General features: G+C 43.1%; 1 long non-coding RNA gene across 1 annotated transcript in view; it reads left to right on the plus strand.

Annotated features, from left to right (window-relative positions):
• LOC106146471 overlaps window positions 1–26509 on the plus strand; it is a 28855-nt gene extending 2346 nt beyond the window's left edge. Inside the window, exons 2-4 of the long non-coding RNA XR_001230918.1 lie at window positions 20880–20916; window positions 24246–24370; window positions 26429–26509. This is a non-coding gene — a long non-coding RNA (uncharacterized LOC106146471). The remainder of the gene's footprint in view (window positions 1–20879; window positions 20917–24245; window positions 24371–26428) is intronic.
• The last annotated feature ends 375 nt before the right edge of the window (window positions 26510–26884 follow it).

The following is a 26884-nucleotide window of genomic DNA, read 5'->3' on the forward strand; positions in this document are numbered from 1 at the left end:
TGCTTGTGCTGCTGAGGTATATCCCCGGCCCCATTTCTCCTGACAGTTCACAAATGTTCCATGTCTCAAGCTGACATCAGGTCCAGGCGATCTTGTTGAAAACCTGCTCGAGTTCTGCGAGAAGTCCATGTGCAGGGCTTTGGGAACTGCTCTGTGCATGTGCCCGGGATCTTGTAATTAACAGGTCATGCCTATTTTCCCAACCAGTTTTGCCATGCCCCGGCCTCTTATCTCCATTTCCCCCGAGAGATACTAATCCCCATAATTCTTTATGGAGTGCCTAGGGAGCAGAGGTCTCTGTCTTCTATAGATTCTTCAAAATCGAAGGGGCTGTAGACCCTACCTGCTGGGGATCATGTGTTCTCCAACTACCTTGGGGTGCTGTGGCTCAATGGCTGGGTTGAAGAAAGAAAAACCCAGGGTTCCTTGGAGGAGATGGTGATGTACATGGATAGGGAGGGGCATTGCAGGTTTCCCTGGGCCTCTTTAGTCATCAGAGCAGGAAATGAGGGCTTTGGCTGGTGTAGCCCCTCTCTGGGAGCCGGGACGGTCAAACCTCCAATGCCGTGAGTCAGGAACATTAGTTGCCTCACATGCAGAGCAGAGCCCAGGCAGAGGCTTGGTGCAATCTCTTGCCTAGTGTCCAGCCTTCTTGCTTGAAACAGGAACTCTTTCTCAGGCTGTTCCTGGGTTCTTCCTCAGATGACTTGGGTAGGTTTAAAGCATTATCAATTGCAACAGTTATAATCTTAGCTTCACTCCTTTGTCTCAGGGCCAGGGATATAGCTCAGCGGCACAAGCGCCTGCCTGGCAAGCGTGAGGTCTTGAGTTTGATTCTTGGTACCAAAAAAGAGAAAAGGAAACCAAACCAAAACAAAACAAAACTCCTTTGTCTCTCCTCTGGGTCCTGATTGTTGAACACTGAAATAACGGTGTCCAGCAATTGGGCCATAGGGGTCTGTGGCCCCATCTTAAATTTTTGTAGCTTACATTGAATATCTGGTCTGGGGATGTGGCTCAGTGGCACAAGTAACTGCCTGGCAAGCACAAAGTCCTGAGTTCGATTCTTGGTACCAAACACATTGAATATCTGGGGCTGACTGACAGATGAAATGAAGTGATGATCCTATTAGTGCCTCTCTTTCCCTGGAAGATGGATCTATATTAGTGTACTTGCAGAAGACCTCTGCTAATCAGTTATGAAACAAAGCTGGACTTTTTTTTTGTAGCCTGTAAGACTCCATCCACTTTATCATAATTAACAGATTTTTTTAACGCACATTTTCATCCCCATATAAGAGCACACTGAGTATTATAGTACTAGTTCGGCTCTGTTGAAGGGAGAACAGACACTCCAGGGTGGTTCCATTCCCTTTTCAAAGTATATTGCTCACCAGTATAATTTCTAGCCTCTTGTAGGAGTCATTGTCTTTCATCTGAGTTATAGCATGTTGTTAACATGAATGGAACATTTTGCCATGACACGTCAAAAGCAAGGATCAAAGTTTGGAACATACTGGGGTTCTTCGCACTGTTTTACATCTGCAACTGAAAAAGGGACCTGAACTGAAGTATTTCCTCAGGGCCCTGGGACTTCTCTTAGGGGCAGGTTAAATTGTGAATTAGAATAATAAAAATCACCACTTCCGGTTCTTCCTGGGGCTAAAAGCTGTCTGAGAAACATGCTAAGGGGGTTGAGGAACACTGGGCTTCCCTGGGGCACTAGGCTTTACTAGAGTTCCTGAGTCACTTGGAGAAGATGGAATTGATTTATCGGCCTGGGGGATATGAGAGGGAGGTGGAGGAGAACTTCCAATATCATCAAACAGATCAGAGAGACCTACAGCCCCCTGAGAGACTAGTTGGGGGGGGTGTCTCAGGACCAAGTCATCCAGAATATCTTTCTTCTCCTGCGGCCACTTTAAACACCACAGCTCCTGAGTATGCCCTTTGATGAGGATTACAAAAGCCTGTTACTTTACAAGGTAACATAGCAGCACCCCCAACCAAAACACAAGGCATTTCATTCCACCTTGCATGTTTTAAGCAGAAACACTGTAACTGGCCTTATGTTTAAGGGATGTTTAAAATAACATCCTGTACCCAACTCATGTCACCTACTAGATCATACCGGACTTTACAAAACCTGGATAGATATTTCTATTCGAGAACCTTGAAGCCAGGCCTGGAGGTGCACGCCTGTAATCCCAGGGTTACTGTACCCATTATCCTCAGGTTGTGGCAAAGGCTGCATAGTTTCTTCAAGGGACAATACACAGTCCTTCTTGTTGTTGTTTCTTTGTTTTGTTTTGTTTTTCTTCCAGTACCAGGAATCGAACTCATACCTTGCACTTGTCAGGCAGGTGCTGTGCCGCTGAGCTAAATCCCCAGCCCCTACACAGTCCTTCTTGTGGGAAGAAAGAGAAAGGTTCCTTTCTCTGGTTTTCCATAAACCCATATGCTGTTTAAAATCAGAGGCATAGCTTATAAGGCCAGTTATTAAAAAGAGAGAGAGAGAGAGAAAGAGAGAAAAGGTGACAGTGACTGGTGATGTATGTCCAGGTAAAATTTACTTAGTCAGGCAGTTGGCCACATGGCAAGGTAACGTAGCGGCATCCCCAACCAAAACACAAACCAAGAAAAAAAATCCATTTACAAACTAGGGAGTGTGGAGACCAGGCTAATTTAGCAAATCATACAATAAGGAAACACAGACAGCAAGGCATACCTGTGGAGTGAATGCAAGTGGGTAGAAAGAAAAACAAAAGCCTACATTCCCTTTCCCCATCCTCCATGGCTAAAAAGGCAGCAGATGGTTCCCTGTATGTCTTGAGAACAGTCCCCTGCATTCCCAGCCTAGGAGATAGAGTGAGGGAAAGAGGGTGAGAGCAGGGGCAAAGCCTCGTGGAGAAAAACAAAACTTTTGTCCAGCTTGGGCCTTGCCTTCATCTCCAGTACCTGAGCTTTGCTCCTGGAGGGGTGTGCCAAAATGTTACTGTTAATATCTTGCTTCTAAAAGTGGCTTGACGACTAAATATTACCAGGTTCTGGATTGCTCACCTCTGGAGTTAAATTCTTTGGGCTGGAGATATAGCTCAGCGGCACAAGTGCATACCTGCCAAGCGCAAGGTCCTGTTTGATTCCCAGTGCCGGGGGAAAAATTCTAGGTTCTTCTTGTCTTGAACAATGAATTGAACCAAACAAGCACAAAAACTGTGACAAAGTTTATTTATGAAAGTAAAAGTGAAGAGTAGGGGAGAAACTGGTTCTGCAGTGCGAGCTTGGGCCGAGTAAAGGAGGGAAAAGCAAGATGGAAGAACACCCTGGAGAAAGCACGGGGGCTACTGCCAGGAGAGCCTACATAGTTTCTTCAGGGTATTATTGTGAATGGGTGTTGAATTCTGCTTTGGTTTGGTTTGGTTTTTTAAGACAGGATCTCTCTGTGTAGTACAGGTTGGCTTTGAACTCACTATGTAGCCCATGCTGGCCTTGAACTTTGAACAATCCTCTTGCCTCAGCCTCTGAGTGCTGGGATTACAGGAGTGTGCCACTGCACCTGTCATATCCCTGCTGGTTTTTATGTTATTTACTGGTTTGTGTATATTGAACCAAACTTGCATCCCTGGGATGAAGCCTATTTTGTCATGATATATGATCTTTTTGATGATTTGTTGCATTCTGTTTGCCAGTACCTTCTTGAAGGTGTTGTTTTTTGAGACAGGGTTTTGCTGTATAATTCATCTTGGCCTTGAACTCTGTATAGCCCAGGCTGGACTTGAACTCATGGTGATCCTCCTACTTCAGCCTCCTGAGTGCTGGGACTATGGGTATGCATACCACATCCAGTTACTTGTTGAGGATTTTTGTGTCTATGTCCATTAAAGAGATTGGCCTATAGTATATATTTTTTTAGCTGAGTCCTTTTCTGGTTTTGGGGTTCAGGTGATGCTAGCTTTCAGGAATGAGTTTGGAAGTACTCTTTCCCTTTCCCTTTTATTAAAGAATTTGAGGGGTATTAGCGTTATATCTTCCCTGAAGTTCTTCTAGAATTCAGAGGTGAATTTATCAGGTTCTGGGCTTTTCTTAATGGGTAGGTTTCTAAATTAATGCCTCAATTTTCTTGACTATGATTGGATTATTCAGGGTTTTTATATCTTCGTTTAGTTTTAATAATTCAAACATGTCTAGGAATCCAGTCATTTCTTCTTAATTCTCCAATTTGTTGGAGTACAAATTTTCATAGTAATTACTAATGATCTTCTGGATTTCAGTGGTGTCCATTGGAATTTTGCCTTTTTCATTTTTAATTTAATTGATATAAAGGTTTTTTTTTTTTTTTTTAAGTTTGGCTAAGAGTTTGTCTATTTTTTAAAGAACCAGCTCTTTGATTCATTGATTCTTTGTATTTTTTAGTCTCAATTTCATTAATTTCTACTATAATCTTTATGATTCCTTCCTAGGAAATTAATTTTGGGTTTGGACTGTTGCTGTTTTTCTAGGACCTTGAGGTGCATCATTAGGTTATTTATTTGAGCTTGCTCTGTTTTTCTAAGGTAAGCATTCACAGAAATAAACTTCCCTCTTAGAACTGCTTTCATTGTGTACCATAGGTTTTGGTGTATTGTACCAGCATTATTGTTTGATTCTAGGAATTACTTAGTTTCTTCCTGGATTTCTCCTGTGATCCATTTTTGAGTATTTAAGTGTGTGTTATATGACATCAATGTGTTTATAAAATTTCTGTGGTTTCTTTTGTCATTGATTCCTTGTTTCCAGGTCTGAAATAAGATACTATGATATGTTAGTATGCATGCAATAATTTTGATTCTTCTGTATTTATTTATGGGCTACTATGTGGTTTATTTTGGAGAAAGTTCTTAGTGATGCTGAAAAAAATATGTATTCTGTTGTAAAGGTGTGGTTCAGCTCTGATAATTCTGTATTGATTTTTTGTCATTGGTCTATTTGTGAAAATGGGGTACTGAGGTCCACCACTATGATTGTGCTAATATTTATGTGATCTTTTATGTCTAGCAGTGTTTGTTTTATGAAGTTAGGTGCACCAGTATTTGGTGCATATATATCTACAATTGTTGTCTCTTGTTGAATTGTTCCCTTAACTGATATGTCTCTTCTGAGCAGTTTTAGATTGAAGTCCACTTTGTCTGAGTATAAGTTTGTTATCCTTGCTTGCTTTCAAGGTCTGATGCATGGAATATTTGTTTATCCTTCAATTTTTAGTCTATGAATTTCTTTTTGGGTTAGATGTGTCTCTTGTTTTTTTTTTTTTTTTGTTTTTTTGTCTTTTTGAGACAGGGTTTCACTATGTGGTGCAGGCTGGCCTTGACCTCATTTTGTAGCCCAGGGAGGTCTAAAACTTGCAAGGATCCTCCTGCCTCAGCCTCCCAAATGCTGGGATTACAGGCATGTGCCACCACACTCGGCTAGGTGTATCTCTTGTAAAAAAACAGTTGGGTTTGTTTTTTAATCCAGGCTGCAAATCTGTGGTTTATTTATTTATTTATTTATTTATTTATTTATTTATTTATTTATTTTAATTTTGTTTTAAAACAGGGTTTTCTTACATAGTTCAGGCTGGCCTCAAATTCACAGTCATCTTTCTGGCTTGGCTTCCTGAGTGCTGAGATTACAGGTGTGCAACACCATGCCTGACAATCTGTGTCTTAACTGGGCCATTTGAATTGAGAGTTATAATTGAAAGGTATTGATTTATTCCTGCCATTGTATTATCTTTCTGTAGTTGACTCCTTTATTATCCCTTTTTTGTCTAACTGGTCACCTTGATTGACGCCTTCATTCCTTCAGACTTTTTGGCATTGTTGGCTTCATTGACTCTATCCAGGATATCTTTGAGAATTTTTTTGATTTGGTGTTCATGCATATCTGAAGATGTTCTTTGTTGTAGGCTGTCCTTATTTCTCCATCAGTTTTAAAAGACTGCTTTTCAGTATATATTAGTCTGGGTTGAAAGCTGTTTCCTTGTAGGGCTTGAAGCATTTCACTCTAATCTCTCCTGGCCTTCAAAGTTTATGTTGAAAAGTCTGCTGTAGTGCTGGGTATGGTGGCACATGATTGTAATCCCAGTGCTTGGGAGGCTGAGGTAGGAGGATTGCTGTGGGTTTGAGGCCAGTCTGGACTACATAGGCAGATACTGTCTAAAAACAAAACAAACAAACAAACACAAAAATGTGCTGCAAGCAAGGTGTGGTTTAAACTAGGAGATATGATAGACATTGTGAATTGATAGGAAAGCACTCAAAGGTAAAGGGTAACTGGGATATGGGAAAAGAGAAGGGAAAGAAGGAGAAAGTTTGTATTATGTATATGCAGGATAGTTAACATGGCTCTTCCACTGTCTTGTATTTCCTTGCTGAAAGAAACTGTCAATGAGTCCTTGGTTGATCAGCTTTGTATGTCTATATCTGTTTTCATGAGAAACCACTTTGAAGATATCAATATGTAATACAACAAGCATTGTTAATTCCCTACCACTCTGTTTGTAACTCTGTACTGTCTGTACTGATCCTTTGCTATTTTGTAAAATGTTGTCTGTCTGTTAGTATTTTCCTCTTTTTATTTTTAAAATTAAAAAAAAATGTGCTGCAAGCAAGGTGTGGTGGTGCATGAGTATAATCCTAGCACTCAGGAGGCTGAGGCAGGAGGATAACTGAGAGTTTTGAGATCAGCTTGAGCTACAAAGTGAGCTCAAAGCCAGCCTATGGTGCATAGTGAGACCCTGTCTCAAAAAGAAAAAGCAAAATAAAACAAAAAAACCCTTCTGCAATACTACTGTGTTTACCCTTTATAAGTGATTTTTTTTTCTTTTTCTGACAGCTTTTAAGATTCTGTCCTTGTGTTAGACTTCTGGCAGCTTCTTTTGTCATGATTATTTGGAGTTCTACAGGTCTCGTTTACTGTAAGTTGAGTTCTATCAGGCACCTGGCCAAGATACCCAAAAGCCTGTAGGAGGGGTACAGTGAAAGGATGAAATAAGAAACAGAGACAAATTTAGTAATGTGTGATGGGGTCCCCCAGGAGGTCAATGCCTCAGGATTGGCAAAGACAAGACATTCTGAGCCAGCCACTGTTTATTGGGTGTATACAGTAATCGGAGGGATTATTGGATGACTCAGAGGGCATCAGTGACCTCATGATAATGAGGATCTTTATGTTGATGAGGATGGTGGGGAGAGATGGCAGGTTAGGAAGCAATTTGTCTTTTCTCCAAAGTGAAACTCTATTTTTATTACTACTGGGTTCTCAAGAAGCAGAATGTCTTCAGCTTGTCTTGCCCTGGGGTGTCCCAGCATCATGGGACCATTGAGACCTCAACTGTGACCAAAGGCACATGGAGTTTTGTTCCTGCACACCATAGCCAACCTGCAGGCAAGAAACTAGGCCTTGGACAAGCCCTAATCACAATTTAAGTATAAAATTATTTTCCCCCAACAATTATATAGAATGCTCCTTGACAGATCCCCCTTTTTGTTTTTGTAATGCAGCAACTGAAGCAGTGTACAGGCTCTGAGTGTCATCATAGTTACAAACATACTCTCAGGATTTTGTGGGAGGTCCTGTCACCAGCATGTGAGAATCTTGCTTTGTCTTCTTTAGTTGTCTCCATATCATGGGTTTTGTAGCCTGTGTGAGTCAATATGTTCAGTGTTGGCTTTTCTCTAGGGTCATCCTCAAGAATGCTCCCTGGAGGGCCAAATGTTGTTCCTCTGTCTATGGTCACACATTCTGAGAAGGCAGCCAAAATAGTGTCCCATTGTCTGTTAACATGCAACCATACCCTTGACCCCATGTTATTAACTGCATTGGGGCATCCTACTTAACTGTTTGGATTTCCTTCTACAGGATGTCAGCCCTAGGTGTACTCATCAGATTTGTCCTTTTGTCAATGAAGTTCTAATGGAGGGTATTTACTTTCTGCAACCAAGTTTAACAATTTTAAGGTAAAAATATCAAAATCTAATTGTGCACATGGAAGTAATGATATTTCCCCTTTTTGATTTTGCAATTGTGCTCCAGCCATAGTTGTTTTCTGTACTGACATTTCCAGGGCCCAACCCTGTCTGACTGCTTACAATATTTTCTTCTCTCTTTTTTTTTTTTTTTTTTTCTTTTTGGTCTTTTTGAGACAGGGTCTTACTACACAGTTCAGGCTGGCCTTGAGCTCACTTTGTAGCCTAGGCTGGTCTTGAGCTTGCAATGGTCCTCCTGCCTTAGCTTCCCAAGGCTGGAATTATAGGTGTGTGCCACCACACCTGGCCAATATTTTCAAATAACTTAGGTATCAATAGTATTGTCTCCTCTGAAGAAGTATTCCTAACTGCGGTTAAGGGACAGTGGGTGTGGATTTCATTTTAACTGCTTCAAGATGAAAAGGGTCAATGTAAGCAGAGACTGCCATCAGGAGCCTTCTCTAGAGAGCTGATCTAATGGGCCTCAGATGGAAGTCATGCTGTAGTTCAGCAGTTATGAATTCTTACAGATTTTATTATAATTTATTCTTAATAGCCCATAACAGTGATCAGTTACTGGCCTAGCTGAAGACTGCCAGAAGGGGTTAATGATTGGAGCCCCTTCCTATACCTAGCTTATCATTATGACATTGTTTTATATATCTTTTGATTATACTTTTCTGCTGGATGTTCAAGACTAAGTCAAATTAAAACCTGTATGAGGTAAAATTAACCTCTTGCTGTCTATTAAGATTAGTTAAGTTTCCTCAGGATTTACCTTGGAACCATGTATAGAGCCTCTCAGTTCTTCTGTCAGCATCAGCAACAATACCAGTTTTACATTTTAGAGGATGTGTGCATCTGGAAGCATGAGTACATTTAATATACTAGAGATGAACAATAATGAATTGTCATAGCCATGTGAAAACTTTTGTTTCTTAAATTAGTTTTGTACTAAGAGCATCTTTTAATGGGAAAACTTTATTGTTTTATTTATGGAAAATTAACCTTTTGATGATGACCAATACAAACATATCACAAAAATTTATTTATCAGTGTTTATTGGGGTGTCTCTGATAAGGCTATGGAAATCACTGGGGCCCCCATAAATGAACAAGGACTGGAGAAATGTTTCCAGGCAGCTGCTTCCTTATTCACCAAAAAGAGTTCTGTCCATCAGCTCCCTCACACTCAGGGATGTCTACATAACTAGTTTAACAATTCTTTTTTTGGTACCAAGAATCAAACTCAGGACCTTGCACTTGCTAAGCAGGCACTTGTACCACTGAGGTATATCCCCAACCTTAGTTTAACAATTTTTCATGACCTATGAGAACCAGATAATAACAAACAACACATTATTTTGATCAATGAAAGATTCTCGACTCATTGCACAGACAACAATATGCCTTACATTCATAAAATCAATTTTAACATCATTATGACCAGCTGACAACTTGGGTAGAAGCATGTCTTTAATTTAGATGACATTTACCTATAAGCTGACTTAATTTACAGACAAGTATTTCAAAAATCCAAAAATGTAAAAAAGAAGAAAAATGGTTGAGCTCAAATAAAACAGCTGTTCACAGATTAAACAGACAGACAAACAAAGACATATATGACAATTTGTTTATAAAATCAGAGTGCACTCAAATATATTTGGCCAATTTGAGTTTAATAACTTTTATAGTTTTAAGTTTATAACTATACATAGAAAGTCAGAAATTTTTGATAGGTCAATTAACAGAGATCTCTTATAGTAAGAATCAGAAGGAATAAAACCTTTTACACCTGTGAAAGACAGTTTATCTGGTTGGAATATCTAGATATCCAGGCTACTTATTGTTGCTTTGATAGCCATAGTAATTAGATAGTCACAGCTAATGGTCAAAACTGTTGTTTTTTTTTTTTTTTTTTTTTTTTTTTTTTTTTTTTTGGCTTTTCTCCGGTACCGGGAACCGAACCCACGACCTTGCGCTTGCCAGGCAGGCGCTTTGCCGCTGAGCTAAATCCCCAGCCCCAAAACTGTTGTTTTAATAGCCACATGTAACTGTTCCTTCTAATGGGACAGACTGTTAAAGATAATTTTAACTATATCTAGGGAGTTGAGAAGGCCAGGTATGTGTGTAGGAAGAGATTATCTCTAAAAATAGTGGCTGGCCTGCAAGATGTTCTGGAGAGAAATCATGATGCCAGACAGTCCTCTGGGGACAGGGGCTGTGCCTATTCTTTAATATTCATTTCTGTTTAAAACTGTTATTATATTCATAAGGTTTCCTAGGAATGTTTTGTTCTATCAATGAACCTATTGGTGTTATAAAAAAAATCAGTCAGTCTGCCCTGTGCCATAAAAACCAGTCAGTGTGCCAGGTGTGGTGGCACGTGCCTGTAATCCCAGCATTCAGGAAGCTGAGGCAGGAGGATTGTTGTGAGCTAGAGACCAGCCTGGGCTATAAAGTCAGCTCAAAGCCAGCCTGAACTGCATAGAGAGAGACCCTATCTCCAAAAGACAAAAACAAAAACAAAAACACCCAGTCAACATCATTCCTCAGGGAAGAGAGAACTGTTAATCTCCAGTTCTGCCTGAGGACTAAAAGGCAGATATACTTGGACTAAAACTTGTAGATCTATTTTTTGAGAGCTTTAGGATAGATTCTAGACCATTTTTTAATGTGACCCAGAGATAAGTGAAGATCAGCTTCACTGTGGAAAGGCCCTAGGGAGGGGAAACTCACCATTCTCAAAACTAGGTCCTGAAATTCAGCAGCCATGGAGGAGAGAATTGCCTTAGACCAGACACTGTTACGAGTGGTGTTGTCAGGGGCAGGGTAGTGGAAAAGGGACAGAGGATGACTCCAACTATGGCACAAGAACTAAATCCTACTCATTTTAGGTGCAGAAAGATCATTAAGATCAGGAGCTTTCTCAGGGTGGATCTCCAATCCTTAGCAAAACATACCTCTAAAGACAAAGGTTATGACTGACTTCAACTGCAGTGTCAAACAGAAAATTAAACCAATAATCAAAGACTCTGAATGGCTGTTGTTAACCTTTTGAAAAAGAGTGAGAGAGAAAATGAAAGTGTTCCAATTATAGTGTTTAGGTCTTACTTTCTAATATATAACTCTGAATCAATGGTTCTAAAATCCCAGCCCTCAAAAAAGAGGCAGGTTAGAGTCCAAAAGAAATCTTGGCCCTAGGGCAAAAAGATCTTCAGGACATTTTGGCTTCTATATACAGTCACCCCAGAATAGTGCTGGTTAGGCTCTATTTAAACCCACTCTGAAAATATGCACGGCCAGGTATCTGTAATATACTTAAGAAACTCACAGATTAAAGTCTGTACTCATTGTCTCTCATTAGAAGTCAGTGTTTGATTTCAAAGTGACACTACATCTTTCTAACCTAGTGTATAGGTCTGAGTGAGGCCTCTAAAGACCTCAATGTACTTATCAGGATCCTAGATCTTGCCCGATCTGTATTAGGTTACTGAGAGAAAAGACACGTAAATGTAGGTAGTTCTGAATTTCCCATTTACTTTCTATAAGGGATACTGTCCACGAGGAGCTTGAACAAAATCAACTAAGCCTCCTGGAGGCTTTAATTGTGGCTAGAATCTCTACCCTCAAGACCCAAAGGACAAGCAGAGGAAACCTCAGACTTAGTAATAGCGGATGAGGCTTTGATGAAAGTTGCCTTGGAAACTTGTTCTCAGGTGGTAAAGGTCAAGGAAGAGTAGCCTCAGGCTCAGTGATAGTGGATGCCCTAAAGCCCAGAGCTGTGTGGTTTCTCTGTGGCTCACATTTACATTGAACACAGGTAAGGATTATTTCTTTAGTGCAAAGAAAGTCTGAACATAAGGCAATTTTGATCATTTTTATTTTTATTTATTTCATTTTTTTGTCTTCTTTTTTTGTACTGGAAATAAAACTCAGGACCTTGTGTTGCCAAGCAGGCACTGTGCTGCTGAGCTATCTCCCCAGCCCTTTTATGTCTTTTTGAGACAGGTCTCACTATGCAGTCTAGGCTGGTCTTGAACTCACTTTGTAGCCCAGGCTGGCCTCGAAGTTGCAACTATCCTCCTGCCTCAGCCTCCTGAGTGCTGGGATTACAGGTGTGTGCCACCATGCCTGGCTTGATCATATTTAATAGTATAATTCTAGTTGTGAAGCGACATCATAATCAATATTTCCCTTTGCATTAACAGTCATGTTTAAAGAAGGAAACATTGTTTAGCACTAAACCACTGCTTTCTAGTTCTTTGAAAGAGGGCTCTAAATGTCCCCTCCCATTTAAATTTTTTTTTTTAAAAATGTACACCAATGATTGTAATATTTGCAACTTCTCCTTATTTAGGGGCCATAGATTACCCCATACCAGGGAACTTTCCACTGGGTTTAACATAGTTTGAGTTAACATTGACTCCAGGAGTCCCAGTGTAAAGAGTCCCTGTACTGAAGCACTTTGCCCACCTCAGCCTCTCCCGTAGCTGGGACTACAGGCACATGGCACCACACACAGCCCAGCTGAGGGACACAGAGAGGAAGGAGCTGCTTTTCTGCTGAATTGCTCTGGCACCATCCCTCAACAGCCACCTCATTCCTGCCAGCACAGGTCCTATGCCTCCATCACCACTTCTGTTGCTACCACCCCCAAGGGCAACTGTGCAGCCACCTTGGGCATGTTGCACTGTCTTTTAAAAATTCTGGAGGTGCAAGCCAAGGGTCTCTTCATGAGTCTCATTAGTATACTGTATTTGTTGTGCTATATCTGTAAAGGCCCCAATACACAAAAGGATTTTTGCTGTTATGTTGGCTCTATTTTTCCATCTATTTCTACCAGCCTGATCCATTCTATTTTTTTTTTTTTTTCTTTTTGAGACAGGGTGTCGCTATGCTGTTCAGGCTGGCCTTGAGCTCACTTTATAGCCCAGGGTGGTCTCAAACTCACAACGATCCTCCTGCCTCAGCCTCCTAAATGCTGGGATTACAGGTGTGCGCCACCATGCCTGGCTCAGCCTGATCCATTCTAACCTCTTACAGTTGAACACTAAGAGGTAAATATTGGCGAGGTAACAAACAAGATGGAGCCAAATGTCTCACATCATCAGGAGCTAGATGATACCCTTATATCACCAAATCTAAAATTCCAAGGGTAAATGGTCCCCGAGCTCCATTATTTATGACAAAGTCCAAGAACATCTCCTTGCATAGCCTCCCTTATAGCAGCCTGTTGGTATTTAGACATAACAAGGCTCAGAATGTTTTGTCTTTAAATAGTCTGGAGTTGCAGGCTGAGGAGTTTCTTTAAAATTCTCACCTGGCTTTGGGCCTCCCCCAGGAGCCAGCGGCACAGTGGGTGGTTTTTCTTTTTCTTTGTATTTTTCTCCCTTGTCCTGTTCTAAAACAGAAATCTGTTGTTTCCTGATGGTGGTTAAAAACAACCCTAGTAATCAAAATCAGCTCACCCTTAAATATTGAGTGTTTATTTTTAAATTTCTTAAAAAATTAAAACAAATAATAGAGTTTAGGGACCACTTACTCTTGGTTCTTTTCTCTCAGGCCTAACTAGGATGTCCTTGTCCAGGCACCAGATATCGGGGGACCAGGCCAGGATCCCCAACTGCCTGTATGAGGGGTATAGTGAAAGGATGAAATAAGAAACAGAGACAAATCTAGTAATGCGTGATGAGGGGCTGGGAGGTCAATGCCTCAGGATGGGCAAAGACAAGACATTCTGAGCCAGCCACTGTTTATTGGGTGTATACAATAATCGGAGGGATTATTGGATGACTCAGAGGGCATCAGTGACCTTATGATAATGAGGATCTTTATGTTGATGAAGATGGTGGTGAAAGATGGCAGGTTAGGAAGCAATTTGTCCTTTCTCCAAAGTGAAACTCTATTTTTATTACTACTGGGTTCTCAAAGAACCAGAATGTCTTCAGCTGGTGCAGTCTTGCCCTCGGGTGTCCCATCATCATGGGACCACTGGGACATCAACTGTGACCAAAGGCACATGGAGTTTTGTTCCTGCATACCATAGCTGGCCTGCAGGCAAGACACTAGGTCTCGGACAAGCCCTAGTCACAATTTAATTATGAAGTGATTTTTCCCCAACAATTATATAGAATGCTTCTTGATAAGTTCTTTCTCCATACTTGGAAAGTTTTCTGTTCTGACTAGTGTAAACAGATTTTTTATTCCATTCATGCTGCCCTCTAATTTTTCTCTAACTCCAATTAGTCTAAGGTTAATCTTCTCAGCATTATCTAGTAGCTGTTGGATCAATTTTCCTTAACTCTGTTGTTTTTAAGGTGTGTTCAAGTATATGGTCTTTATTTTTAGACAGTGTCTCATTATGTGGTTCAGGCTGGCTTTGAACTCACTATGGAGCCCAGGCTGGCCTCAAACTCATGATGGAACTCCTACCTCAGCCTCCCAAGTGCTGGGATAACAGGTGTGTGCCAACAGGCCCAGTATCTCTGAGCATATGGTTTTGTTCTTCTAATCTGTCCTTGAGGTCTAATATTTTCTTCTCATATCGGTTACTTCTGCTGTTCGTATATTCAATAGAATTCTTTATCCCTGGGATTTTTTTTTTTTGAGATAAGATCTCAGTATGTAGGGCAGGCTAGCCTGGAACTCACTTATGTAGTCCAGGCTGGCCTAGAACTCAGGTGATCCTTCTGTCTCAGCCTCCCCAGTGGTGAGATTATAGGTGTACATTACCACACCTGGCCATCTCTGAGATTTTTGTTTGGCACATTTTCATGGACTATTTCTTTGGTAAACTTGCTATTTCATGTTTTGATTAGCTTTTCTCATTTTTTACTTGACTTCTTTAAACACATTAGTCACCTACTTCAACTATCTGGTTATATCACCTTTGAGCTCCCCAAATTTCTTTGTTTCCTCTTTGATCAATTTACCTATTTATTGTTTGATTTCCTTTCTGTCAGTGGCCCTTGGATCTGTTTTGGGGGAGTTGAGAGTTTTTAGAGGCATTTTGTTGCCTTCATTTTTTGTTTGTTTTGTGCTGAAGATCTCTTAAATTAGGCTCTGTTTTCCAGTGATGTGATCTTTGCTCCCTTCATTGTCAAGAAATAATTGTCCCTTCATTGTCTCTTCAGCCTATTCAGTTTAATTGGATTGGACTCAGCAGGGTACTTGTTACTTTATTTTTATGTGGTAGCCATCCTAATAGTTTAAGGTAATTTTCTTTTTTTTTTTTTTTTGTTTTTTCTCTGGTACCAGGAACCGAACTCACGACCTTGCGCTTGCCAGGCAGGCACTTTTGCCGCTGAGCTAAATCCCCAGCCCAGTTTAAGGTAATTTTCATTGTGGTTGTGATTTACATTTTCCTAATTGTTAGTGATGTTTCACAACTTTTTATATTGCAATAACAAGCAAAAATACCCGGAATGACACCCAGGATTTGGAGGCAGATTTATTTATGTCAACGGGCATTGGTCAGGATCACTTTCAAATATATCAGGCCCCAAAGGATCAGGGAGGGAGGCTTTTATGGGATTGTAAAGGAGGAATACAGAGGTAGAGTACTTGGCTGTCTTTGATTGGTTCTTATAATATGCGTCATAGTGACCAGCTATATGTCACGGTGACCAGCTGTATCTAGGAGACAGAAGCAACAGGAGCTGTTTACCTGGGCAATTAAGAAACTGAAGTATACTGGCTGTGGTGGGGCATTTTCTGTTACAATATAGTGTTGGCTATTTGTATATCTAATTTGGAGAAATGTCTACTCCAGTGCCGGATGTGGTGGTGCACGCCTGTAATCCCAGCACTAGGGAGGCAGGAGGATCGTTGTGAGTTTGAGACCAACCTGGGCTACAAAGTGAGCTCCAGGCCAGCCTGACCTGCATAGCGAGACCCTGTCTCAAAAAGACAAACAAACAAACAAACAAACAAAAAACAAAGAGAAATGTCTACGCCACTCCTTTGCCCCTTATTTATTTATTTATTTATTCATTTATTTTGGAGACAGGGTCTTACTACATTGTTTAGACTGGTGTTGAGTCTACTGTATAGCCCAGGATGGACTCAAACTCATGGAGATCCTCCTGTCTCAGCCTCTCATGTGCTGGGATTACACATGTACACCACCATACCTGGCTCAACATGTGCAGCTCTTTTGAGGCCTCTCTTTTCTCACTTATTTCCTTTGGTATTTATTTTAATCTGATTTTACCTATTTTAGTATTGTGAGGAGTCCATAGAGATAGGAGAGAGAAGTAAGATAAATGTTGGTTTTCAATCTTTGTGCCCCTGAACTTGACCACATTGATTCTTTATTTACCAATGCATTCATTCATTTATTCATTCATTCATTCATTATTGAGGGGCAAAGCATTGTTTTGGAATTACACAGACCTGGCTTTGTAAATTTATCACCTGTGTGATATTAGACGAAATACCCTTTCAGAGTTTCCATTCTCCCTTTGTTTGTCTGTTTGGTTTGTCTTTTTGAAAGCTTTCTTTCTTTTTCTTTTTTTTTTTCTGGTACCAGGAATCAAACTCACGACCTTGTGCTTGCCAGGCAGGTGATGTGCCACTGAGCTATATCCCTGGCCCTTTTCCATCTTTCTGAGACAGGGTCTCGCTATACAGTTCAGGCTGGCCTTGAGCTCTCTTTGTAAACAGCAAAGAAACTGGAAATGTACTAAAAAGAAAAGGCTCAAAAATACTTTGTCGGGCTGGCTGTGGTGATACACATCTGTAATCTCAGGTAATCAGGAGGCTGAGGCATGGGGTTCACAAATTCAAGCCCAGCCTGGGTGACACAGCAAGATCTTGTCTCAAAATAAAGAATAAAAAGTGATGGGGATGTAGCTGAGTTGATTCCAAACCCCAAAATATGGGTTGTTGGAAGAACAAGAAGCTTATGGAATGGGACCACCTGGGGTTAAGAATCTATAATGGCAGCAATGGTTTTCTCTAGGAAGGTGGGCCAGACCTGCTCTGCTCCCCGCATTCTCCCAGTCTCATTGGGACATGTGTGGGACAAATGTAACCTCCAAAAGTACAGCTTGTGCCAGAAAGGAGCAGATGCAGCCCTTCTCCAGGGTCCTTTGAGTCAGTCACAGGATCAAGAAAACATGCTAAATTGGGTGTGGGGGCACACACCATTAATTCCAGCACTTGGGAAGCTTAGGCAGAAGGTTTACTAGGGCTGGGGATATAGCTCAATGGCACAAGCACCTGCCTGGCAAGAGTGAGGTCGAGAGTTCAATTCCCGGTACAAAAAAAAAAAAAAAAAAAAAATAGAAGGATCACTAGTTTGAGGCCAACCTGGGCTCCATAGTGAGTTCAAGGCCAGCCTGGACTACATAGCAAGACTCTACCTCAAAAAACAACAACAACAACAACAAAAAACTTGCTAAGCCAGATATGTGTCGTACACATCTGTAGTCCCAGCACTTGGGAGGCCGAAGTACAGGATTACGTGAGCCCCAGACTTCAAAGCCAGCCTGGGCACTATAGAAAGTTCAGTATCAGAGGGGAATAAAAGCCTGTGCGTTCTTGGAACTCAGCTTCAGTTTATTTGCCCGAGAGACCAATCAGGTACTGATAATAACAGAGGCAGGACTCTGTCAACCAAGCCTCTCCCCACAGTGGCAATGACAAAGTTTCCCTCCTGTCGTATGTTCTGACCTTGAAGGCCTGTGTTTTTGAACTTCAGCAGAGTCTTTGCTGAAGGACTTTTCCCTAACGGTAACATGACCCAATCAGAGTGTCCCGGGTGAGCGTGGTGACAAAACCGGGAGAGCTGGGCTCCGTGTATTCAAGTTGCGGCACTCCCCAGGGCTCCCTGTGCACACACCAGGGTTGAGGCATTCTGGCCCTTGGGGTGGGATGAGGGGACGGCGGCCACCACGGAATCCTCCTCTCCTCCAAGCCTACAGGGAGTGTTAAGTGCAGAGGTCAGGATGGGAGCCTGGGACCCTGGACTCCTCCTTTGACCCGGCTCTGTCCGCCACTGGCTGTGCCACCTGCTGTTGGACTTTCTGAGTCTCAGTTGCCTCGTCTATAAAATGAACACGAGAAAAATACCTGAAGGTGTACAGTAGGTGCAACAGGATGTATGAAGAGCACCCTGTACCCAGTAGGTCCTAAAGCCAAGGCAGGCTCCCTCCTCCCACCTTCCCTGGGCAGCCTCTGCTTCCTTCTTGCTCTCCAATCCCCCCCGCTCCTGGTCCAGCCTCCCCCAGGGCTCCCTACACCCCCTCCTCAGGGTTGAACGGGGCTCAGTTTCTGGGATGTGGGATCCACCTCTTTTCTACTCCATGGAAACTCTCCCCATCACACCACACCCTTGCCTGATGTCTCAGCTTGTCTAGACCGCACTGGCCCCAGAAGCCTTTTGAGGACACTCTGGCTCTTCTAGTTTCTGCCACAAGCTGTACTTTTGGGGCTTACATTTGTCCCTCACATGTCCCCGATGAGACTGGGAGAAAGCGGGGAGCAGAGCAGGTCTGACCCACCTCCCTTGGGTGGGCGGCCCAGTGTGTACTGTACCCCAGAGTCCTTGGAAGCAGGGTCTGGACGAGGGTGCTGGATGACAGACAGACACATCCGGGGCCCTCAAGGATCTGGTACTCCACCCCCCGCTCTACGCACATACTGACCTCCTTCCTTCCTGCACAGCTGTCAAAGCCTAGCCCCTTACCGTTCAATCGGCAAAGCATGCAGATCTCTAGTGCAGAGGGTCATCTTTGCTCTGTGGGTCTGTCCCAGCCTTGTCTCCCTTTACACTCCATAGTGATATAGGAGAAATATGACTCCCAGGCTGCTAGATTCAGATGTGCTGAGTTCGTGTCTCCTGAAATTGAAGAATGAATTCCAAGGGACAGTGTAGGTTGAGACTAGGAAGTTTATTGAGAGCTAGCTCCTGAGAGACAGGAGGGGTCCCAAAAGTCTGCTGTCATTAGGCTATTTGTCAGGGGTAATTTATACAGCAAAGTCATGACTCAAATTGTCGTCACCCTATAGGATTACAAGTATGGTTGCTTAGCTCATGTTGATCCAATAGAGAAACAAGTCGCATAGCCAGGGTACATGAAAAGAGCAAAGGCACTTTTGGGAAGGGATGTGTCCAGATGTTATGGTCACCAGCCTGAGCCACTGATGTCTACCTGGATTTACTGGACCAGGTAGTGCTAATTATAATATAATTCTGAGTTACAGTTTACGCCCTAAGGAGGCATGCAGGCCTCGCCACTGCATCTTTATCTTGATGCCTGGCCTTCTTCAGATGCACCTCCAGCCACAATTCTGGTGTCTTTATTTTTCACTGACTTCCTGGAGCACCCAGTCCCTCTCTGACTGTATATTAATTTAGGTCTAACTTAGCTGCTTATGATGGTAGTGTACCCTTCAGGAAGGAGAGGATGCCCTGACAGCTACAGTCGAGTTCTGGAGTGGGAGAGCTGGAAAAGAAGCTAGTGCTCAGCCAGGTCCTATTTCTTACTTCCTGCTGTGGAAACTGAGGCTCAGGGCTGGGGACGTGGCTCAGTGGTACAGCTCTTGCCTTGCATGCACAAGGCCCTGGGTTCGATCCCCAGCACCATGTACAAAAAAAAAAAAAAAAAGAGAAAGAAAGAAAGAAAGAAACTGAGGCTCAAAAAGGTGGAGAGGCTCTGAAGGGCGTATATATTTGGTACAAGCTGGACTTGAACTCAGGACTCCTCCTGTATGAATTTCACTTTGCACCTTCAGCTAGCACAAGTGTGTTCCTGCTGTGGACCAAACCTTGGCTTTCTCCGTGTGCTCATTCTTCTCCTCCTTTCATAGAACACAGAAAGGTCAGCTCAGTCCTCAGAAGAGGGAAATGACTGGCGCTCACCTCGCATCACACCCGGTTGAGAGGAAAGGCCAAGGATAAGGCCTGCTGGAGCTGGGGGAACAGTGACCTCTGGCAGGGTATGGCCTGGCGTTGTGTAACATGCAAATGAGACCGCATCTTATGGGAGAGTCCCACAGATGAGGCTTCTCACAGCCCACTTTGTGCTGGCTCACGCCTCCTGCTGGACACTGCCTAGAATGCAAGCGTCGTCCATACCCAACCCTGGAAACAGTATTTTTACCATCTTTGGACTTCAGCTTTCTGGCTTCCAAAAAGATGATGATAGTGTGTAAAAAGATCCCCCCCAAAACACTATCATATGAGTGCCAAGGCGCCAATGAATCCCTTTAGTTGCCATATGTGCTTCGTTTTTGTTTTTGTTTTTGTTTTTGTTTTTGTTTTTGAGACAGGGTCTCGCTATGCAGCGAGGCTGGCCTCAAACTTGCAAAGATCCCCCTGCCTCAGACTCCTGAATGCTGGGATTACAAGCATGTGCCACCGTGCCTGGCCATATGTGCTTCATAATAAAAACTTCTTATCGTTTGTTATTAAGCATTTACAACATTTGGGAGTTCAGTTACATCTTTGCAATATTCCTTTTCACAGATAGGAGAACTGAAGCCCACAGAGGTTAAATCTGTTTCCCCAGATCACACAACTTGTAAATGACAGAGCTGCGATTTAATCTCAGGACTGCAAGTCCAAGGCTTTTTCTATTACATTAGAGCATTTTTGCTATTCAAAGTCTTTCCTTTATAGCCTGCCTCAATTTCCCTTCCTGTTTTTTCTTTTGCTACAACTGAGTACCACAGACTGAATAACTTACAACAAATAAATCTCTATTTAGCTTGCAGTCTGGAAAGCTGGGAAGTTTAAGATCAGGCAGCCACATCTGTTGAAGCTCTTCTTGCTGATGCGGACTTTGCAGAGTCCTGAGGGGGTGCAGGTCAAACGGAGAGAAGGAGCAGCCTGCCTCAGGTGTCTCCTCCTTTTCTCATATTTTTTTATTTTTTATTTTTTTAGGTACCAGAAATTGAACTCACAATCTTGTGCAGGCCAGGTAGGTGCTGTGCCGCTGAGTTATATCCCCAGCTACCTCCTGTTCTTATAAAGCCACAGTCCCATTAGATTGGGACCCCATTCTGTGGTTTCACAAATTACCTCCCAAAGTTCCCACCTCCAAAATCATAATCTTATATGACTACTACTGTATAAATGGCATTGTGTATATGGTCCATTGTTGACCACACCATTATGCAGTGCATGTCTGTCCGTGTGTATGTGTGTGTGTGTGTGTGGGTGTGGGTGTGTGTATCTAGCGTAGTGCACTGTGTCTCTTTCTGTAATGTGTATATGGATGCATTTGTGAATGTAAGTGTGTGTGTTGGCTGCAAAGATGTGCACATTAGAATGCTTGTGTCTGCATGTACATATTCCACTAACTGGGAGAGATGTAACAAGAACCTAAGATTTAATGAAGAGTCATTGTACCTAAGGAGAGAGAAGAAAAAAAATTCTAACAGCTTCTAGTTGGTCAATCCCTTCTTCAAACTGGCAGCAGTGCCATGTGAAGTAGCTGGTGTGTGGGAGGGGCACCGCACTGCCTGGCTGGCCGCACTCATGGTGGAGTGGAGAATGGCGTTTGATAGCCGGGAGGACACTGATGCAGACTGTCCCGGCCAGTGGCCGCAGCAGAGGGGGAGCAAAGGAGACGACAGGGAGTGGCAGTGTTAGCTGCTGGCCAAGCCACCTCCCTCCTCCAGCCCAAAAGGGGTGAAAAGAGAGTCAGGCACTTCTCACGTCTTGATAAGGACTGGGAGTGGGTGGGTGGAGAGTTTTTGTTTGTTTGTTTGTCTTTGTCTTTTTGAGACAGGCTCTCGCTATGCAATTCAGGCTGGACTTCAGTTCACTTTGTAGCCCAGGCTAGTCTCAAACTTGCAACGGTCCTCCTGCCTCAGCCTCCCAGGTGCTGGGAACCCTTTCTTTTGAAAAAATTTTTTTCTTTTTGTAGGACTGAGGATCAAAGCTAGGGCCTTTGATCATGGTAGCCATGCTAGGTCATGCTGGCCAAGCACTCAGTCACTGAGCCATATCCCATCCTTATTTTGTTTTTAATGTATTTATTTTTAAAGCTGTACAATTTTATTGTTAACAGTGGCTGTACTCGGGCTGAGAAGATAGCTCGCAGGCACAGTGCCTGTCTGTCAAGCTCAAGGTTCTGAGCTTGATTCCCAGTACCAAAAAAAAAAAAAAAAAAAAGATTGCACTTAATGAAACTATTCTTTTTCAGAAAATGTTTGCTGACCCCTTCTATTTTTTCAGTACTGGAATTGAACCTAAGGCCTTGTGTATGGTGGGCAGTTATTCACCCATCCTTTTTTTGGTACAGGGTCTCACTATGTTGCTCAGTCTGATTCCAAGCTCAAACAGTCCTCCTCCCTCAGCCTCCTGAGTAGCTTAAACTACATCCGGTGCATCACTCCCGAACAGGCGTGCACTACCATGGCTAGATTAATCCTCTAGATTTCTTAACCTTTATTTTATTTTTCCCACTTTATTTGCATGTGTGCTATATTCTGAATATTTCTTCAGTTCTATCTTCTAGTTCACTCATTCTCTTTTCATCAGTGTCTAATCAACATAGAAGTCATTTAGCCTGTCCACTGAATTTGGTTTACTTTTATAAAAGAGCAAAACACAAGAGAGCTGGGCATGGTGGTGCACGCCTGTAATCCCAGTACTTGGGAGGCTGAGGCGGGAGGATCGTTGCAAGTTTGAGAACAGCCTGGGCTACAAAGTGAGCTCAAGGCCAGCCTGAAATGCGTAGCGAGACCCTGTCTCAAAAAGAAAAAGAGAAAAACACAACAAAACAAAATCTACCTATCTATATGAGATAAGTGGGATAGGCTGGAGTGGAGGAGAAAATACGGATAAGGAAATTTATTAAAAGATGGAGTTAACTTAGCATGATTAAATGATAACAGAAAGGTGAAGGGGGAGAGAGTTCAGAGATGTGTTTAGGTGATTATCAGGTAAGAGAGAGAGAGAGAGGTGACGTCTTCTCATTCTGTGTCCTGTGACTCATTGGCAACCGTTGCATCATCCACTGTCAGACTCTCAGCTGCGGCCCTCAGCATCTGCTCCAGCAGATTCAAGCAGAAAGGAAGTTTATGGGTAGATATCAAGTGGCTCAGCCTCCAGGAAGCCAGAGAACTGAGCATGGAAGATAAGCCACTAGCCCAAAGCAGGTAGGAAAAAACTCAAGTAGGAAAAACCCACACTACAGGATTTTCCAGCAAAAAAAAACACATGGTGTTTCTGATGCCAGGGTTCACTGTATAATCCCTATAACTTTTATTTTTTAAATTTTTTTTGGCAGTGCTGTGGGTTGAACCCAGGGCCTTCCACATGCTCAGCAAGTGCTTTTCCACTGAGTTACATCCCCAGCCCCCCTTAATCCCTGACTAAAGTCTAGACCCAGGAGCCTCGTTTCCATATCACTCCCTATAGTGGATTGACAACTTGAGGTCAACTTATAACACCCAGCTGAATTAAGTGTGGTGCTGGGCGTGGGAGGCCCACCTAAGGACTGCTGCCAGCAGCATAAGAGGCAGAACTGGAGAAGAAGAAGAGAGGTTGTTGGGAACTGGTAGAAGCTGTAAGGAGCTGTTGGTTCTTTTGGAGGACCTTGTCATGCTGGCCTTCCTGATGAACTCAGCTGTTCCCATTGTCCAAGGAGCTTGTCACTGAGAATGACTTTGGTTCACTTTGGGGGAGCTCTGGTCCTCACTTTGAGCATTGCTTCCTGGCTCCAGAAGGAAAGATGGTGCATTGCTCAGTCTCCTGGAGAAGCTTGTCACGTTGCCTTTCCTGATGGGAACTCAGCTGTCCTGATCATCAGAGGAGCTCAGGACCTCACTGTTGCTGAGGATGACTGTGGTATCTTTTGGTGGAGCTGTGGTTTTTATCTTGAGTGTCGCTTTCTGGCTCTAGTGCAGACCCCTCAGCCTGCTAGCACAGATCCTTCATCCCTCTGGCACAGACATTCTAGATTCCACCACTGACCTTTGGGCCTTCCAGCGCAGATCCACGAAACAGGCCTGCGTGAGATATTGTCATGGGCTCTGGGCCTCCAGTTGGACTCGTGGGAGGCATTGTTATGAGCTCTAGTTCTTCATCCGCACTCATACAGGACATTGTCGTGGGATCCAGGCCCTCAGCCGGATTCTTTGGTCACTAGTGTGTGGATTTCCTATACTCTCTTGCATATGATCCTTCGAGTGACTGTTATAAATAATCTTATAAAATATGTATCCTGTATTAAATTGTTCCCCTTGCAAAACCCCAAACCACGACACTCCCTGATGGTTGCATCACTCTGTTTTACAGAATTTCCTCCCTCCCAACCTATGGCCTGTGGGTCACATTGCTCTCCCATAGGTGCCCATGCTTGAAAGAGCACTGGAGCTTCATGGGCATGCAGGAAATGCAGACTCTTCGGGCTTCTATGCCAGGTAGGCATTGATTTTAACAATGCTGAGTCGGTTGGCCTACCACACCCGCCCTACACAGTTGTATGTTTCATGATAAAAAAGAGTAGACTCCAGACGTGGGGTCAATGTCCAGCGGTGGTATCAAAACAAAGTCCATGTCCAACAACGTCCTGGTCACAGAAGTGATCAGTGCTTTCCCATCAAGCAGTTCTTAAGAAAGCTGTGGCTGCGGCTTGTGTCACTTAACCTGAATCACTATGTGTCTGTCAAGATGACAACCGTGGATGCTGCCCTCCTTTGATTTTTTTTTTTAAACGGTGTCTCACAAAAAAAATAAAAAAGGAAAACAGGGTCTCACCGCCTTGAACTTGCTTATGTAGTCCAGGCTGGCTTCGGACCCACTGCTATCTTCCTCCCTCAGCTCCCCAGTGCGGGGATTACAGGCATGCACCAGCACACCCCTTGATTTTTTTTTTTTTAAAGATAGGGTCTTACGATGTAGTTCAGGCTGCCTGGAACTCACTATATAGCCCAGGTTAGCCTCGAACACGCAGCGATCCCCTGGTCTCGCATGTGCCACCACGGTCAGCCATGTATTTCCTTTGAGAAATCTCTCTTCCTTCGTTCAGTCCATACGGGGATCCAAGCCAGGCATGGTGGCACACGCCTGTAATCCTAGCACTCAGGAGGCTGAGGCAGGAGGATCACTGTGAGTTGGAGGCCAGCCTGGGCTACAAAGTGAGCTCAAGGCCAGCCTGAAATGCATAATGAGACCCTGTCTCAAAAAGAAAAAAAAAAAAAAAAAAAAGACCAAAAAATAAAATAAGATAAAAAACATACAGGGATCCAGGGCTGGGATGATGACCCAGTCCTGGGCCATCAGCACCTGCGCTCTTTCTTGTCACTGCGATTGACTTGTGGTATGGGACTCAAGCCAAGCTGAGAGCTAATTCTAGTATAGTCAGCTCTTGTGACACTCCATAAAACCACCACAGACACTGCTCTCTTGAGTACTGAAACCCTGCTCCTGGGGGAGGATGGGGTTAAATCCCTCCAAGCCCCGCTGAAGTCCCCTCGCCTGTATCCATGTTTTTCTGCCAAAGGCCCCCTTATTTAAGACACTGTTGATTGGTCCCCACTGGATTCATGGCCCACGGTGCCCCTCAACTCATGCCTCACTCATTATCTGACACACGTGTGCTCTTTCCCAGGCACACTGCAGCCTTCCCGACCTTTGGAGTGCTCAGCAGCACTTCAGCGCTATGCTTGGGAGCCATTTTGCTTTATTACTTTGTTTTATTTGCAGTGTTGGCGATTAAACCCACGGCCTCACATGCTAGACAAACACTACCGCTAAGCTACCCTCTGGCCCCACGGGGGCTCATTTTAAATTTTTAAGTAGCAAAATTACCAAGAAAAAAAGAAAAAGCACAAAAATATGTGAAAAATGTAGCACCACATACATCATGAAAAGGACACTGATTCTATTATGAGCTGAAACGGGAAGGCAGAGGATTGCCTCACTTGACCTCGTTCACTGCTTTGGGCATGTTATCCAAAAATGCTGAGTAAGTGTCAAGAGTATTGATTTGGGGGCTACACATAAATTTTAGCAAGCAGGGAATCTGCAAATACAAAATCTGCCTGCAACACTTCCATTCAGAAAGAGGAGATCAAAATCTGCAGGGGATGGGGCTGAAAGGGCAGGATCTAAACGGAGTGCAGCTCCGAGCAAATGTGAAGAGCCTGCATAAATGAAATTAGCTTAGAGGAAAGCAGTGCGGAGTGTGGAGACATATTTAGTTCCCAAGATATCTTTTGAGACTGAAACACGCTACCTCTAAATTTACTCTATGAGAACCAGTAATTTCTCCTTTTGCTTAAAACAAAAGGAATCAAAGTTACTGTGACTGGCAGTGAGGTCTTTAAAAGAGTGTGGAAGATTTGAACATGACTTCTTATCTGTGAGAGGGACAAAAAAAATGTGAAAATGTTAAATTGATTTGCAGCTTCTTGCCACCACCCTGAAGGATATTTTTGATATATCTCTTCCTTATTGATAATATCTCTTCCCTCTAGCTTCTGGCCTTGCTGTGGAAACTGCAGAAATCAACAGGGAGACAACCAAAGAGGAGGCGTAGGGTTTTTCTGTAGGTATGATATGAAATTGGCTGGAAGAGGAAGAAAGAAAATTAAGGTTGGGGAGGCTGAACAGAGAGGGAGTGGAAAAAAGAAAATCCACTTACAAACTCCTGGGGTCCCGCTGCCAAGATCGATGCCAGTCAGCTGGGCTTGGTGCTGCACACTCATAACTCCAGCCAACTGAGTCAGGAGGATCACAGTTCTGAGGCCAACCTAGGTCACTTAGCAGGACCCCCATGTCAAAACAAAACAGTGAACAGGGCTGGGGAAGCAGTTCAGTAGTACAGCACTAGCCTAGAATGCATAAGATCCTGGGCTCAATCCCCACTACTGCAAATAGTCCTAATAGTTTACAAACGATATTTGTTTCGCCAGTTTTGTGCTGATATAAAT

This window comes from Chinchilla lanigera, unplaced genomic scaffold (genome assembly GCF_000276665.1).
Source record: "Chinchilla lanigera isolate Chin_1 unplaced genomic scaffold, ChiLan1.0 scaffold00080, whole genome shotgun sequence".
Taxonomy (NCBI): Eukaryota; Metazoa; Chordata; class Mammalia; order Rodentia; family Chinchillidae; genus Chinchilla; species Chinchilla lanigera.